We start from the raw sequence: 11,595 nt of genomic DNA, 5'->3' as shown, positions 1-11,595 counted from the left end.
ACAATCAGTGCAAAAACAAATGTATCGGAATTGTTTTTTTTGAAAATTTGCATATATAATAAATAACTAGAAATAAATCAACTGCGATCGAATTATTGAACTGATTAAAATAAAATCTTTGCGTCTTAAAACAACAAAAATTTGCGACGCATACCTGTTTTTGAGATAAGCGTTAAACGATAATAAAGATTGGGCAGTTTAAACATTTTGTTTCGTTCAACGAAAGAATTCTGCGAATTTCGGTCATAGTAAATACTCTTTTTTGCTTTTACAAATCACGAGACTTAATTAATATCAGCTGCGAATGAATTAATTCAGAAAAATGCATATAACATTCCAATTACATAATTGTATCGAATTCATTATATATACAATAGCTAATAATGTTTGGAACGAATTAAATATACATAAAATCAGATATGTATTGGCATTTATTTTGTGCAAATTTGCATATCAATTAAATAACTAGAAATAAATTAACTGTGAACAATTTATTGCACTAATTGAAATAAAATCTTTGATTCTTGAGACAAGAAATACAAAAAAGTATAACAAACTTTACAAAAATTTGCGACGCTCACCTGTATTTGAGATAAGCGTTTAACCATATTAAAGAGTAGCCTTTCCAATATTTTGTTTATATTAATTTTGCGAATTTTGGAGAGGCACTAGTTACTCGGGTATATTAAAAGAAAAAACGAGTGCTGCTCAAGTATGCAAATTGTTTCATTTTAAGATTTTTTAAATTTTATTAGAGATAGTATAAACGAATATTTGAGCAATTATTCGGATATGTATATAAGTTGAAAATCTGGCAATAGTTGAATATTCTATTGAGAACGCTACCACCAAGACAGCAGCCTTTTGAGTTGCCTCCACGGAGTGGGGCCCTCTCTTAAAGGATTAATCAGGAGTCTGCGCCACCACACTGAATTAAAATAAAGCCAATATCCTAAATCAATAATTCTAAAATATGGTATTTTTTATAAATTAATTATAAAAAAATTTGCGCTGGATTTTTTTTCGTAAAATATAAGCATAAAATACTTTTAAATTCACATTGATGATTCATTTATATGTATTCAGAGAAAAACAGTAGGATTCAGTTACATATGACACACCACAATATAATGCTTAGATTTCATTAAAATGCAGGTGCATTTTTGCAAATCAAAATTAATTTTAATTGTTATAATTTTCTGGAAATCCAATTAAAAATACACATGCAAGTATTTGAAAAGATTCGCACGTACACCCATAATTTACGCCTCTTAATACAATTTAATTTGCGCCTGATTATAAAATCATCGTTGAAAACTATATTTTCAAAGCGACGTAAAAATTAATATATCAACATATTTTTTTACACTCGTTCCAGAGCATATTTTATGACTATTTAGAAAGTTTACATTACAAAAAGTATAATAGATTTATGTCTATTAGTATACGTCATAATAATTGTTTTTTATCGACGTAATACATAAATTTAATATGCTAATATGTGTATAAATAAAGTGAAATATCAACAGGTTTCACAGACTGTTGTTCTTTTGAGCGGCCAAGAAAAGTTTTATGTTCAATACTTTCAATGCTGCAATATTGGCGTTATTCATATGACGCTCACAAAGAGGGTAGCTAGCGCAAGGTCAAATGCCAATATTTCCAAGAGTTGTGTATAATTCTTTGGCAAGAGAACTGAATTTTTAAAAATTTAATTAAAAAAATATCAGCAACTTTCGAATATTATAAACTAAAATTGTATATTTTTTTTCTCGACTATTAATATATACATTTATTTTATGTTGTTTTTTTACAATTTGATTTTTGACTGTATCTGTATTTTAAAAAATACTTTCAACTAATAACTAAAATTTTAAACCGATTATTTCAAAAATAACTTTCAACAAGAATTTTCAACAGTCATGGAAAATTTTTTTTAATGATTATACAGTTATAAAATATTAAAAATCGAATTAAGCTTTATTAACTTTAAAAACGTGAAAATGGAATACTAGAAAATACCATAAAACCCATTAATAAGCAAATATATTAAGTACGTATAATCAATAAATATGCGTATAAATAATATAATTCAGGTATGAGAAATTTTCTCGAAATTCTGTATTCAGTTAACAAATTAAATAGTCAGAATTTAAATCAACTTTGGGTTAGAATAAAAATCATATCTAGGTCTGTTTTGTCAATTTCATTAACAGATTGGTCATAATTATATTATTCAGGGTCAAAATAAATATCAAATAATTAAAATAATATTAACATACGATCAGAACTAAAATAAATAATGGGCACAAATATATTATTCAGGGTCAGAATAAATAACAAATGGTATTTTTTTATAGTTAGCGCGCTTTTTATATTAAAAATCGGTCTAAGGGCCGCGATGGCGGCAAGTTCTTTAGAGCAAAAATTCAATGTATGTTTATTAAACTTAAGCTTGGAATCCAGGTGTAAGCCCATAATTAGACACTTTTATGTTACTGCCTTTATCTTCATTTAGGATAGTTGGTAAATCAAAAGATTTTGAAAATCTTAAAAAAATATTTCACGCGCGTACTTAACTAAAAATATTAAGCTGAAGATATTGATGTTCAGTTGATATTTGGAGAGATGGAAATTAGAAACATGTCACTCAGAATACCACTAAACGAAAGAGATTCATGGATTCCGCGAATACATTCTCAAAAAGACATCCTGAAGAAACATTGCGTTTGATATATGCTTTGAATTCTATTCCCATTTCTTCAAGTGAATGTGAACGTTGGTTTTCGCAAATTAATCTAAATATTACAAGAGCTTCGTTGAAGACCAAAACAGTTTTGGCACTTTTGTTCATCAAACGTTGTCGGACCACCTTTCTCACTTTTCGATCCTTCAAAATACGTTGATCTGTGGTTTCTCAGGGGACGACGTTAGGCTATAGACACTATACTATACACTAAAATAAAACGGGACAATTTTTCAGACGAGAATTGGACGAAACTTTGGAAATCCCTATAAACTTTTACTCAAATATATGATTTACAATTTTATTTTACTTTTAGTCTTTATATTTGTTCGTTTAATTTTAGATTTAACATATCTAAAATAATGTAAGTATTATGATACTTTAAATTTTTTGTTCCGGTACTATTTTAAGAAAAAACCCTGGTTTTAACTATTTAATATAAATTATAACCATCTTATATTTATTCTGGCCGCTTATATTTTAACCGATGTGTTCTGATATTGTAATATAAATTATGACTACAACCGTATTAAAATTCTGACCCAAAAAATACGAGTCCTTCAATTAGTCTTGATTAAATAAATAAGTTTTAAGCCTTTCGTTTTCAATACTGTTTATAAATACCTTACGTTCCTTAACACTACCCACAACCAGGTCTGCCGAGAGGGATGGGGGGAAGAGTGGACAAATTCCCGGGGCTTGACTCTGAAAAAGATTATAGTAAGAATATATTTATAAAAAAAGTTAAAATTGATCTCAAATAATGAATCTGAACTAAACAATAGCTGTTTAAGATGTATGTAATGAATTATTTTAGGTACAAGTTCCTTTAGCCTTTTTTATATATACAAGAAATAAAAGGAGCGGAACATTGCCTTCAAATGCACTCACTTATAGGTAGTAGTTTCACAATAAACATTATTATTCAAAGGGACAGATTGTAGTTTTTTGACGCGGCTCCGTTTGTGCTAAAATTTGTTTGCAAATTATTGTTGACTGTATTGCATCTTAAACGTTCCAAAAATATTAGTCATAAGAGAAAATATTCAGCGAATGTAAATTAGTAACAGTGAATAGGTATTCGATCTAAATATTCAGATCAAATACTCAAGGAAGAAGCAAAGAAATATTGAAATAGCAAAAACAGCACCAGCTGAATTAAATAAATTTAATGTTTTTATAGATTGTATTATCAGTAATTTGACTACTGCATTTAATGCAGCAAAATAAATAAATATTACATTCAGTTTCATATGGTTAATTCTAAAAGAAAATCTAGAAAAAACAGTCTCGGATCAATCCCGAAAATATTTTGGAAATGTTGCTATCTGATATATGGCGTTTTGAAGCGCTATTTCAACATGTTACATATAAAATTTTAATCTGAGTTTCAAATAGTTGCAATTAATTACGCAATATATGTTTTTGAAGCCAATATCTAAGGCCGCAACAATTGCTTTCATTTTTTAAGAGAAAATTTGTTAAAGACGCTTTAATTGAATTTGCGGATTCACTATTTACAAACACATCATAAACAAGAGCGAAATAAAAAAACACATGCAAGATATACAATAATATCGAAATGCAAATAAACGACTCATGATATATTAATGAATATATGTTATTTTCCTTACAATTTGACGAATCAACGGATGTCGATTGTACTGCACAATTGCTAATTTTTATTAGAATGATCTTTGCAGATTATTATATTTTTAAAAATAACCGTTGGGCGATTTCATTACGTCGGAGAGCTCAAGAAATCGATATTTTGCTAGGTTCAATTAATGTGTAACCAAGATACAGTTGCTATTGCAATCAAAGCCTCGTTAATGAATTAATTGCTTTATGTAAAAATAACGATTTTTTTAAAAATATTTTGCGCTATCACTGAATTATTTCTTATTTTATATAACAAGAGACTTAACATAAACAGTATAATCAATATTCCACTTAAAATTATTCAATCGGTTAGAGGAAAATATTTTTAACGGCGACTTTTTCAAATGACAGAGACGAAAAATTAAAGATTTTACAAACAGGTGTAATATGATAAAACCGCAGCTTTTGCAAAAATTTCGAGATTTGTTATCAAAATCTACTTGTCCAAAATTGGTTGTGTGACTTCACAGGATAACTAAATTCGTTAAAATTATATTTACAAGGTAAAAACAGTACAGTCGTGATTTTAATTAGTAGAATTTCCGCGTTTAAATACAAGCTTTAATTTTGATTTAAAATTTTGGGGTAAACGTTTTGACAGAATTACAAGCATTAAGGAATATTTGCAAAAAAATATTTAGTGTCATTTCAACTCAGAAAAACACATGTCTGAAATACAGATTAAAAAAATAGATTTATTGATTTCAGAAAAATTAAATTCTATTTCAATTTATTTTCAATTCATTCAAGATGTGGATATTCAATCAGATGCAAATAAATTTACAGAACTGTTAAATTTTGATTAAATGGCGCTTAAAAATAAAATTAATAGCAGAAATATATATACTATACTACCTCATATAATGAATCTAAACTAAACTACAGTTGTTTGAAATGTACCTATATACTGATATATTTCAGGTGTATGTTCCTTTAGCCCTTTTTTATACATATTATACAAAAAATAAAAAAAGCGGAACATTGCCATTTTTGCCGAGAAGCCCGAAATTATTGTTTTTAGAGGGCCCGGATTCGCTGTTAGCGGTCCTGTGAGAAGGAGGAGATGATCATTAATATCTACTTGAATAAAATTATCTATGTGACTTAATATTCTTTACTGATTTCACAATAAAACCAAGTTTGTTGAATTTAGATTTACAAGGTTAAAACAGCGTCGTCTGTGATTTGATTCGTAGCATTTATACGCTTAAAAGTCAAGATATCTCAGGAATAAACGTTTTGACAGATTTCCAAACATTAGGTAATATTTACAAAGAAATACTTTCTATCATTTCAATTTGGTAAAATACATGTGCAATATAGAGATCGTTATACAAGATTTATTGATTATATGCTGCTTGAAATTAATAAAATATTCTCTTGTTTACATATTTAAAAAAACCGTTAAAAATCGTTTATAAGAAATGAATGAAAATGTTATTTCAAACTTATTTAACACTTACTTCTGCGGGCGATTTAAAATTTGTTCGCGTTTTGGCCATCCCTGGTTTATGGCATGACGCGCGAGGGTTAATTTGAACGCAACAAAAACGCACGCTTCCACCTCCACTCACACCCGCGACGCAACGCCGAGCACCCACCCCCACCCTCGCAGCATAGAGGATAGATTCTTGAGTTTGGCGGTTCTTGCGTCCTCACACACACACCGAACGGTGCGTTCGTGTGCGTCGCGCCGCCCAGACATCGATTATTTCGTCGGTCGTCGGAAAAGTCCACGGTGCACTTCCTGGCGGCCGTGGAAAACTGCACCGGCGCGCGCATGCGCCCCGTCCGATTCGCGGCGGAGTGGGAGCGGACGCGGGACGAGGGGGGAGCTCGTCTGTCGGAGTTGCAGACAGTGGGACGGCGGCCTCCGCGGCGGACGGAGCTCGTCGACACGCGGCCCGGGCCCGCCGCCGCGAGGTAAACACACCTAACTGACTGATAAATATAAAACGAGAGCCGATGCGCGACGCACCCCCGAGCCGCGTCCACTTTTAACACTTTACACGAGCCGGCAGCGTGGCGATTGACGCCCGCGATGGTGGTGGTGGTGGTGGTGTTGTGACAAGTTGAAGAAAGGTAAGGCGTGATTGGCGATGATGATGCTAGTGCAATTTGTGTGCTTTGATGACGTGCAAGTGGTGTTGATACGAACTGCCAAACTGTTATGAACGTGCCAAACAAACTACTTTTCAAAACTTGTGACGTGAACGTGAAAATACGTTAATCTTCACACAATGCATTAAAACATGTGTCGTTACAAACCAATAATTATAATGTAAATAAACCTCCATCATATATGTTTATACGCACTAAGCTAAACCAACTAGTTATTAGAGCTTAAAGCTCAATATTTTCAAGCCTGATTGAAAATTAACTAAAATATTTGCTAACTTTATTTTTGAGCTAAAATTAATCAATAATCTAAAATATCAAGTAATCCTAAAAAAATGATAACTTCATTGTCATTAAGAGCAACCAATCATAAAACATTTCCTATTGAAAGTAGTTATTTATCATCCTCAATCATATAATTTTGCTTCAAACTATGCGTTAATTCAAATACTAGACATTGCAACAAAACTCAATCTCATATGTCACCATGCAGTATAACCACGATTTTATTAAATATAAAAATTCGATTTTCTTGCTTGATTTTTAACCTCGGATCGTATGAATTACGTTATTCCGGTTCATAGTATTTGTTTAGATTGCTGTATTTCATGTGGATAATAAATAATATTATGTACATATGTATTTTAAATTTTACGCTTCTCAATGTGTCAATCTTCAATTTAGAACCAAAAAATAGCAATGCAACGAACAATTTATTTTTGATATACATACGCACAAAATTAAATATGTCATTAAAAAAGTAGTACTTTATATGCAAATTTTCTGGTCCTAACATATTTGTATGCATTTCTAATTATAACTGACAAACTCGTTATTTTACGTTGCTATTGTAATTAATCTATTAAACTATTTTTGGCTCTTTCACACAGAAATACATGGCTTACAATTAAAATACTAGTTATGGTTTATTATGCATAGAAGACGGTATTTTAAATTATTTAAAGTTTTAGATCACATTCTGTGCTATATTATAAAAAAAATCAGATGTAACATTATATTTTTTTGTCAATTAAAATAGTGCAATTTTGTAATAGTTTGGCATGCGATAGGTTAAATAATAGGCGATAGCTAATCTTTTTATTTTCGCATTGTAGTCTCACGTGAAAATCGCATATCCGTCGGTAAAATCAATATTCGGGCTACTTTTATGCGTGTCACTCATAAGATAAACTAACAAATTTTTGTTTTTGTGTCTTTAAAAAATCTTCGTAAAGTCGTCGTAAAATCGCATACACGCCATTAATAATGATACAATAAAAACTGGCTTATCTAACGTATATGCGTTATTATACTCGGTAATTTACTGTCTTTATTGTTTTTTTTTATTGTTGTCAAATAGAAAAAACATCAATATGTGTTATAATAAAACGCAGGTTATCGGATAACCGTGTTTTTGTTTGTTTTCGCGATTGCTTTTATTTTTGCTTCAAGTTCGTGCAGTTATTTACTTTGGTTATTTTAATCAATATAGACAATTCGATACTGCGAATTTTAAGCCTATTTGAGATTGAATAATAATGGCATAATTTTGATACATACATATAATTATTGTATGTATATAATAATATATATCTTACTTTGATATGTTGCAGCTAATTTATTGCAAGGATCATAAACGGATCATAAGTTTCTTTGATTTAAAACTGTGATAGTAAATAGAAATACATTCTTATAATTACTTATATGTATATCATTTTAAATATAGTACTTATTCAAATTTTAATCTGTTCCTCCATATTTATGTCACTTTTATAATTTACAACCCTTAGAGTCAGAGTCGCTTGTATGAAACATCACTCTTTTCGGAGGCTTCACTATTACGAGCATTGGTCATCACCACTTCAACTATAGTGCTCGTTGTCGATCACGTAATGTTACAATGGTGTGATTCAATGTACATATAGTATCTGACTATCGCATCCGTGCAAAAAGAGCACAAGGACAGATGGCCTGTCACGAGTGACCGGACCAACTGCGCCTAATCGCACTACGTCTGGACAATTGCATAGTAAATTAACGAAAAATCCATCAGATTTCACGCATATTATAGACTCGAAAATATACGGTTGTAGCACTAAGATGTTAAAGGATACGCGGCATCTTGCTCATAATATCCTTTTCTTGTATCTTATCATATAAATATGATGAATAGATTAATTTTTTTTATTTAATTATTTTATAACACGCCATGATACTGAGGTTCTGGGCAATTAATAAAACTGTAAATATTGCAGCGCCGATTTGCATGTACGATGCAATTCAGAAATGATTCGAAGCAATTTCGATCAGTCGCGCGTAGATTCAGGAGCGAGCAGACGTGTCTTAAATGTTTGAGTCTTTGAATTTTGGTAAAAATACATGAAGCGATATTATTATTATTAAGACTGCGTTATTAATATTATTTAATACAACATATGCCTATTTCATATTCACACTACAGCTTGATATCGCCATTTATATCAATATTATACATTTACTATTTCTATTTATACAATCGCAATCAACAACAATAATAATACATAAAAATATATTTATAAATAATTATGTAAATATGTTTATTTATTTTATACCATAAGTTTTTCATGGTCATATTTAGATTTTTGAAAAAAGGATTAAAACTTGTTTCATGTTTATTTTTCAAGCATATCTTCAGATATATTTTAATTAAAACATAATGAAACATTATATTGACTAGTCTATTTCATTAAAAAAATAAGACATTGCCTGCGCTTTTCCCATTTTTCTTATTTTTTCATATACCACATTCATACGACTCAATTAAATGTGACTTATTATTTAGTGACTCTTTTGCACGAATGTTCACGTGAGAGACAATAGCCTGGCGGCATGATATGTGTCATCGGCCTATTATTACAATTGTATATAATAAATTCGTATGAATTCGGAGGCATTTATACACGCACGTAATATTACGTATCTTGTATTTTATTAATATTGAAATTAAATCTTTGATATATGAAACTTACATATTTACAATGTGAATCATCAACAGTTTATTATTTATATTGATAGTTGAAATGAATGAATGTATTTGAAAGTTCAGTGCAAGAGAAGGATGAGCTTTCACCACCTCACACATTAAACATAATAATTATTTAGACATATATAATATATAAAACCGTGTACTTTATGAACGATTTTGTTTTCAGTTGCTTTACCAAGAATGCTGTAACACTTCAGATTAAGCAAAGCATTGCAAATGAATATAAGTGTTGCGTTTTTACCAACAAACAAACGTAATTCGAACTTTAACTAGCAAACGTGTATAATATATAAAAATTATGATATAATGAAATTTCGCCGGGTGAAGTACGCAAACGATTGAAACCGAATTTAACTATCAACGGTCTGTGCAAAAATATTGGAAGTTAGTTGTGTGATAAAATGTACTGCGGATAATTGGCATTGAATGGAGACTACTTGCTCGGCGCTGAACAGGTAAGATCTTTATTTGTTTTAGTTGTAGTTTGTTATTGTAGTTTAGGCACCTGTTGTTTTAGTGAATATGGCAATTATGCGATAAGGTTTTCTTATAATCACTCGACTGAAAAAATGAGTTTAATTATTTTATATGCCATATGATATTGGGGCTCTTTGAAGAAAGGGGTTTATGGCTTTCGTGGCTGTCGATCATAAAGGAGGATGAGCATAATTGTGATTGTTAAATATAATTATTATAGTAGTTACTGTTAAGAAAAATGTTTTTTCTTGAATGATTTATTTTAATTGCAACCTGTTGATCTGTTTAGGGATATCATCAAATATTTTCCCAACCTCGAACTTATTTTATTTATTTTTTTAATATCGCGTACATTAATCAGAATTATTGATCACGACTTGATTAATCATCTCTAATACGTCAACGTTATTAATTAAATATTGATACGTTTCACTTATTTTTATTTTATATAATAATTATTGATTTTCACAATAAATATTGAAAAAAGTAACACGTGATAATTTTTTTGCAATAACAATATTATTATGCTTATAATAAAACATATATGATAGAAGCTTTTATAGCGTAATCATTTTAAAACTTCAATGCAAGTTTAAGCTACTTAAAATAGCCAAAATAATATATTTTGTCGCTATCATTACTACATGTAAAACCATAGGTTAATAACAAATTAACTATACCGTTTTATGGGAATCAAGAATGTGTTAACATTTTCATACCATGAAATTTAAAAGATACTTATTATCTATTAAAAAATATTTTTATGTTAATAAAATGCAGTCTTTTTACTTAAAAAATAAAAATGGGACGTAGGAAGTATTTGATTGGATGCTTCCTTTAAATAATTAATATTACATAAAATTATAGTCTGTTCTCTATCTTATTATAAGTTAGTTAGTAGTACTTTTATTAGTGGTCATGTTATTGCTTATGTTAATTAAATCTATTTGTTAGTTCTAACAAATTTACTTTGTGTCTATGCTTAGTTATAACATTGTCACTTAGCAGATTACTTGCCAATATGTTTTGGTGAATTTTTAATCTATTATTATTTTGTAATTGTTTCTTTTTAACTGACATAGTTGCAGTCAATATATAATTGTTAGGCCTAAACCAAAGAACACTGGTCATCAACCTTAGGAATTTATTCTGGATCTCTCAAGAATGTTGTCCAACCCCAAGTCTGAGTTTTATGATAAAGTTATATACATTATCATTTTATTTTCCGATAATAATCCTGAAATCCCAGATGTTTCTTTTTGTTCTAAATATGAGTTTTCCAGATCAGTTTGGGGAGTTTCTTTATGGTTTTCATTTCCCGTTAAATCAGAGGACATGTATATTTATTCAGCTTAAATGTAACAAATATTGATTTGGTTTCATCAGCTTTTGAAAGTTGATCTTGCAGTCTCTTCGATGCTATTTTTGAGTCAAAATCAGACTCCATTATCGTAGTATCTTCGGATGTAGCAATTCTTGTGAAGTCTGAGGAACATCTATTGTAAATAATAAATACAGTATACATACGAGAACGCTACCCTGAAGCATACCTGACGATATTTAAGTT

General features: G+C 29.9%; 1 protein-coding gene across 10 annotated transcripts in view; it reads left to right on the top strand.

Moving 5' to 3' along the window:
- Positions 1-6,225: 6,225 nt before the first annotated feature.
- Positions 6,226-11,595, top strand: part of mamo (maternal gene required for meiosis) — a 103,174-nt gene continuing 97,804 nt past the window's right edge. For 5 of the 10 annotated variants that reach the window (XM_088203543.1, XM_088203541.1, XM_088203537.1 and 2 more), the window contains exons 1-2: positions 6,226-6,331; positions 9,718-10,006. The gene's annotated coding sequence lies outside the window, so the exon portion shown is untranslated. Of the gene's footprint in view, positions 6,491-8,834; positions 8,896-9,717; positions 10,007-11,595 lie in introns of those variants that run through there. The other 5 variants (XM_088203542.1, XM_088203539.1, XM_088203544.1 and 2 more) reach the window with 3 other exon arrangements.

This window comes from Plectrocnemia conspersa, unplaced genomic scaffold (genome assembly GCF_051122295.1).
Source record: "Plectrocnemia conspersa isolate PC_06_02 unplaced genomic scaffold, ASM5112229v1 ptg000014l, whole genome shotgun sequence".
Classification (NCBI taxonomy): Eukaryota; Metazoa; Arthropoda; class Insecta; order Trichoptera; family Polycentropodidae; genus Plectrocnemia; species Plectrocnemia conspersa.
Note: the sequence above shows the minus strand (reverse complement) of the source record. Positions and strands in the feature narration are given on the sequence as shown.